At 45.3% G+C, this 7,043-nt stretch overlaps 1 pseudogene; it reads right to left on the bottom strand.

Moving 5' to 3' along the window:
- Nucleotides 1–294: 294 nt before the first annotated feature.
- Nucleotides 295–3,835, bottom strand: LOC124003632 (annotated as a pseudogene).
- Nucleotides 3,836–7,043: the final 3,208 nt, after the last annotated feature.

Genomic DNA, 7,043 nt, shown 5'->3' with positions numbered 1-7,043 from the left:
TGATTTTATACCGTGTCTGTAAGCCTGGTAAAGTTTGACTGCAACAAAGGACTTTTACTGTGATTCTCTGTGGTGGAATGAATTGTATGAAACTAAACTGACAAGGGAATAAGTGAGGGAATCAGTTGAGAAGGCAAGGAGCAGCATTGCTTATCTTGTTCAGATAATGACTAGCTATGTGGGATCCAAGGTGATTTGTAGATTACTGATTTTTTTGCAGTCAAAGTACAATGAAGTTTAATAACTTAAACCCACACAGTGTGGATGAAGTAAAGTGACAGAGACAGCAGGATTAATTTATATGGTGGATGTTTATTGGAGTGGATTTTAAATGTTAAGTGGAGCTGATGTTGGAATGGGCCATGACAACAGTGGACCTAACAACCACAAAACCTTTAGACCCAGCTCCTTCATGACATACGAGAGGGGGAAGGAAACATTAATAGGGGGGAACCGTGTTTTTTTTAGGCCCAGTTGCAGCACTTGCAGCTGATGTCGAACACCAGACCGGCAGCACAGTGCTGGTCGTAGGTCTTGCCCTGGCTACAATTGTAGAAGCTGTTCTTATTGGTGGGGTCAGGGTACATGCCGTCAGCCTTGCCGGCGCAGAAGCCAGATCCCCCACTGCTACTGCCACTGCTGCCCCCTTGACCTCCGGGTTGTGGGGGATTGAGTGGTTGTTGGGTAGGTATCACTGGGGCAATGGGGCCCGTACGGGCGGCACAACCTGGGAGACATGGAGGAAATAGGAGTTGGGGGAATGTAGAAGAGAAAGGGGGTTGAAATCTTTTCAACTACTATTTGAACCCAGGTCTGGTTGAGATAGTGAGAGAGGGTTGTTGTTGAACGTTGTGTACAAGCAGGCTTGTGTTTGTGTCTGTCTCACCAGCTCCGGTTCCCAGTCCAGACTTGAGGGTGTTGATCAGTGGGTATCTGCCCTGTCCACAGAAGGTTCCAGAGAAGTCATCCAGATCCAGAGTCCACACCATGGCTCCTCCGAAGCCAGTGTTCTTCAGCCACTTGATCTGTAGGGGAGAAAGAGAGGAGAGAGGAGGGTTTACTTAACGGGGTGAAATTGGATAAATATGTATAGGTGATAGAACTTCATCAATTGCCCTATGTTGCTCAGTTGGTAGGGAATGGATCTTTCAATGACAGGATGGTGGATTCGAATTCTCGCTGGGGTCACCTATAACAAAATGTATGCACTCACTACTGTAAATCAGGAAGATAAAAGCTACTATTTAATTCCATATATTATAAGGATTATTGTAACAGAATAGGATGCTACGCCATTACCCCTAGTTAAATCTTTTCTCCAACAGACAAACACCCCCACAAACACAGACCTTGTCCTGGAAACTCTTGACATTGTCATATCCAACCCAGATGTTCTGCTGGGTGTAGGCGTAGGGCACCATCTGGGCAGAGTCCCAGGCCTGGGTAGCTCCCTGCTTCAGTAAGGTGCAGATCTAATGACACACACACACACGTTAGGGTTGGAAGTTGCATGATTCAGGAAGATGCAGATGTAATCACTCAAAAACATACACGGGGTTTGCATCCAAGGGATTGGAAGAGGGTGTAATTTCAGACCTATCTTAATCCTGTGTCAATTACCTCGTAGTAGGCCAGGAAGCCAGACTGTTTGGTGAATGGTCCGGCCGGACCGGGGCCAGTGGCGGGAGCGCCCACTCCAGTGTTAGAGCCACTGGCCAGCTGGAAGGTGTGGCCGTAGGTGGGGAATCCAACCAGGAGCTTCTCAGCGGGGGCACCACTGCTCTTCCAGTACTTCATAGCATATTCCTGAGAACACACACAGTATGTGGTAGTGATAATTTTTAAGAAATGTGCTACTCCCTCTCAGCTCAAAACTAAATAGGCAGGAAGAGATAGGTGAGCATAGGAAGAGAGAGAGAAAGAGATGGGTACAGAGAGAGAGACTCACCACATCGGAGTAGATGTCATCTCCCTGATCAGCTGGTCCTCTGTACAGAGGGCTGTTTTCTCCAGTGTTGTGTTCCCAAGATCCATGAAAGTCATAGGTCATCACATGCAGGTAGTCCAACACGCTGAGAGGAGGGAGAGAGAGAGAGGGAGAGAAAGAGAAAGAGAGAGAAAAAGAGTTTCCAATATGCCAAGAAGTATTTGATAGATCATGCATGTTTTAATGTACACATTTTACCTAAGAACTAATATATGAATGAGACCCAGTATGTATGTACTGACGATCCAATCTCGGCGATCTGGTATCCGGTGTCGATGGTTCCCTTTCCGGCAGCCACAGCTGCAGTCAGCATCAGACGAGGACGGTTGGTGTTCTTTCCTTCAGCCTCAAAGGCAGACATCAGCTCCTAGATGGAGACAGTGCACAGAGGGATGTGTGTGTTAATTTGGGAGTTCAGGTGTTCATTCCTGTCTGTGTGTTCATTTGTGTATGCATGAGCTATTTTGTGTGTAAATGTGTGTGTGCACTTACATGTTTATATGCATCTCCACTTACGGCTGACTGCCAAATTTCCATCCTCCAATGGCCAGCAGAGTCTTCAGGTTGCTGTTCCTGTTACCAAATACAAGACTTAGGGTTATTACTGGCTTAGGGGTGCATGTGTGTACCACGGGAGGCTGCTGAGGGGAAGAAAGCTCATAAAATGTCTGGGATGGCGGAAATGGAATGGCATCAAACACATTGAAACAATGTGTTTCACATATTTGATACCATTCCACTAATTCTGCTCCAGCCCTTACCACGAGCCCGTCCTCCACACTTAAGGTGCCACAAACCTCCTGTGGTGTGTACATGCCTGAATGAGAAAGTGTTTGCCTGCATTTGTCTATGTGTGTGCGTGCCTGCATGCATGCATGCGTATGTGCATGTGTGCATGCCTGCTTGAGTGTGTGTTTGTGTGTGAGTGTTTGTGCATGTGTGTGTCTCTCTCTCACTGGTTCTTGAGTGCCTGGAACTGTCCGTAGAGTTTCTCATCGTTCCATTCGTAGGTCTTGATCTCATTGTTGGCCATGCCGGCAAAGGCATAGATCAGATGGTCACAGAGACAGGGGTCCACGTTGGTGGGGAAATACTTGCCTGCTCCTGGCCGGTACTGGCCCCAGTTAGTGAAATAACAGGATAGGATGTAGGAGGATCCTATGGAAGGGTAGTAGTAATGTTAGAGTTTGGAGTTTGGCGGTTTTAGAGTCAGGGTTGGCATGTTCTGTAAATCGAGTTATTGTTCTCTGATTGGCTACTTACCTTGATGCTGGCTACATGTAAATGAAATTAACTTTAAACGTACCTAGCTGTGCATGCAGCAGGAGAGCCAGTCCTAGAGAGAGAGAAAATGAGAATAGTGTGAGAGAAATCGAGAGAAATAAAGAAGGGAGGAAGAGAAAGGCAGAGGTTTTGTGTCATATTAAACTTTTTTTCAAGTCAACATAATTCAGAACTGTAATGATAATGATATAAAGTGCAGTTCTTCCCCTCTGATATGAATATAGGTGGGTCATGGTGCTGTCAACCTCAGTCCTTAGAAACAGAATTGGACCACATTAGCATAGACAAAATGCATAACTAGAGGACATTTGTCAGTGGCCAATTCTCTCCACAGGGAGCCAAAGCCTTAGCATAGAGCATAGACTCTGAATGTTGCTAATTGTCATTACAATGAAAATGTAAATAACATGTTTGAAATAAAGATCAATAGTATAGTTATAAGCTAAATAAGCCAAAATAAATTCCACTTACCAACGCAGATGAGTAGTTTGCCCATGGTTGCTCTGTACATTGCTCCATGGGCTGCTGAACCCTTTTATACTCTCAACGACCACTCCTATCTCATTCATAACTCTTGGACTTTCCCATTCCGCAGCAAACCTCAATCAGCCAATCAGCCTCAGTCACTTGTTTGAACAAGGGTTTCCACTGCCTTAACAAAAACACTGATTAACTTAATATGTCCTTAATATGTCCTTGTTGACATGATAAGCTGACGATAAAAAAAGCAGTCTGTTTTCGGTGAAATTGACAACCATAAAGATGGGTCCGTTAGCCACCCCTTAGCCTCTTCAGTATAGCCTCTACGACTAGCCCCTGCACCCTAGCTAGCACCTTTCTCCCACCACCAAACCCCCTATATAATTGTGGAGATTGACCTTGAAATGGGATTTCTGTAGCTCAGTTGGTAGAGCATGGCGCTTGTAACGCCAGGGTAGTGGGTTCGATCCCCGGGACCACCCATACGTAGAATGTATGCACACATGACTGTAAGTCGCTTTGGATAAAAGCGTCTGCTAAATGGCATATATTATTATATTATGTACAGAATCTTGTGACCATTCTACCAACTCAAGCTCAAGGTTGAGATGTCCCCATGTCTATCTTATGTTTCAGTTCTTCTAGCAGTGAGTTGAAGGTTGGGGGGAAGTGCCTAGGGGATAGGAATAAAAGGTGTCACTTGAGGGTAAGGGGCAAGGGGTCTATTTAAAATTAACTATCAGGCTTAACACCTAGCTTCAAGTAGCTTAGTCACAAAAATCAGAAAAACAATCCAATTAATTGTTCACCTTTGATGATCTTCGGATGTTTTCACTCATGAGACTCCCAGTTACACAATAAATGTTGCTTTTGTTCCATAAAGATTATTTTTATATCCAAAATACCTCCGTTAGTTTGGCATGTTATGTTCAGAAATCCACAGGAAAGAGCGGTCATGACAATGCTGACAAATTCCAAATAGTTTCCGTCATGTCCACAGAAACATGTCAAATGTTTTTTATAATCAATCCTCAGGTTGTTTTAAAAATATATAATCGATAATATATAAAGCAAAACTGTATTTTTCATTAGGAGAGGGAAAGGCAATGGCTGCCCAACCTCCGAACATCCGAACACCTGGCGCAATGTTATCTTTCTGGCTCATTTTTCAAAATAAATGCCTGAAACTATGTCTGAAGACTGTTGACACCTTGAGGAAGCGATAGGGAAAGGAATCTGGTTGATATCCCTTTAAATGGAGCAAAGGCAGGCTATGGTGTTATGCACGGGAGTGAGGACCCAAAAGCGGTTTAACAAATACAGAGTCCTTTAATGTCAAAACACAGGGAAGACATAGATCCTCTTCAGACGTATATAATGGCAAAATAGACAACACGCAGAGAGGGCGACAAATGAAACATAAAGTCCTTCTGATATTTTCAGAAGAGTCCCCTTCTTAGCAGCAGAGGAGAATAGCTGGGTTGGCGGCGACAGACTGCTGGTCTCTCTGGGTAGGCGTGGGTCGTAGAGGACAGAGGTACCTGATCACACGTAGCATCAGATGAACAGGCAGATTCCGACAGGACGGGACAAGGGTGAAGCAAACGAGACGATAGTTTGGTTCTGGCATGAGAAACTCAAACGAGAATCTGACAAAGACAGAAGCAGAAACAGAGAGAGAAATAGAGACCTAATCAGAGGGAAAAGGGGAACAGGTGGGAAAAGGGTGAACGAGGTAGTTAGAGAAGATGAGGAACAGCTGGGGGAAGGAGAGGAAGAGAAGGTAACCTAATACGACCAGCAGAGGGAGACGGAGTGAAGAGAAAGAACAGGAACAAGACATAATATGACAATACATGACATATGGAACATGGAGTTTTCTAAATAGATGTCACTTCCTGGTTTGATTTTCCTCAGCGTTTCGCCTGCAATATCAGTTCTGTTATACTCACAGACAATACTAATAATAATATGCATATTTTAGCAACTGAGACTGAGGAGCTGGCCGTTTACTCTGGGCACCTTTTCATCCAAGCTACTCAATACTTCCCATGCAGCCATAAGAAGTTAACCAATTCAATTAAAATACTCTGTCTGCTACTAAGAATTTGTAAGGTTCTTATTAAAATGAAACAGACAGAGGCGCAGCTACAACTGTCAGGAATGTTTATTTAGAGAGCTCTCCCCATAATTCCCGGTACATTGGTCTGTATACCTCACATTTCGTCATAAATGTGCCTCCTACTCTCAGATACAATGGCAACATAGTTCACAATCTTCTCCTACTCAAAAATAGTCTGCCACCTGTTAAACAATCTACTACAAGTCCAAACCCAAAATCCCATAACACTTAGACACTTTCAGAACGAGGTCCTTCTTCCAATAGGGCATCACCAAATACTGTGCTCCACACAGAATCCACAGTCACCCTGGCCCCTCACCCCTGCAGACAACACCAATCCCCACTGTGATCAATTCAGTGTCAGGATGGCTCTAGGTCACCAGCAACCAACCAATGATAGGTGTCTTTGAGTCGACCAACTCTCAGATCCTGTGTAGCTCAGTTGGTAGAGCATGGCGCTTGTAACGCCAGGGTAGTGGGTTCCATCCCCGGGACCACCCATACGTAGAATGTATGCACACATGACTGTAAGTCGCTTTGGATAAAAGCGTCTGCTAAATGCCATATATTATTATTATTAGATCATCCTCCACTGACTCGGCCCTGCTTATGCCTCCAAGGTGCCCCCCCTCACACAGGAATACACATTCGGAGCCTACACGTAACAGAGGCTTTTCCGTTATATCGCTTTTGGGTCCTCACTCATCTGCATAACAGAAGAATCCGACCAAGAATGGACCCAGCAATTTCGGATTCTCTCTACTCAGCCGTCGAGTTCCAGGGAGCGATGCTAGGCAGACACGAACAGGAATTGTCTGCTGCTCGACATGCCGTTGAGACCCTGGCCACCCAAGTCTCCGGCCTCTCGGAAGGATATTCACAATCTCAGCCTCGATCCACCGGTTACCTCCTGGGCTTCCGGGTCTCCAGGGCCCAGAATTAATAACCCACCGTGTTACTCTGGGGAGCCCACTGAATGTCGCTCGTTCCTTAACCAGTGTGATATTGTGTTCTCTCTCCAGCCCAACACGTACTCCAGGGGTACTGCTCGTATCGCCTACGTCATATCTCTCCTTACTGGACGGGCTCGTGAGTGGGGCACGGCTATCTGGGAGGCAAGGGCTGAGTGTACTAACATACCTTAAGGGAAGATTTCGGCAGTACCTGTAT

Source organism: Oncorhynchus gorbuscha, linkage group LG18, assembly GCF_021184085.1.
Source record: "Oncorhynchus gorbuscha isolate QuinsamMale2020 ecotype Even-year linkage group LG18, OgorEven_v1.0, whole genome shotgun sequence".
Lineage (NCBI taxonomy): Eukaryota > Metazoa > Chordata > Actinopteri > Salmoniformes > Salmonidae > Oncorhynchus > Oncorhynchus gorbuscha.
The sequence above is the reverse complement of the archived record's forward strand: the minus strand, read 5'-3'. Positions and strand labels throughout refer to the sequence as shown.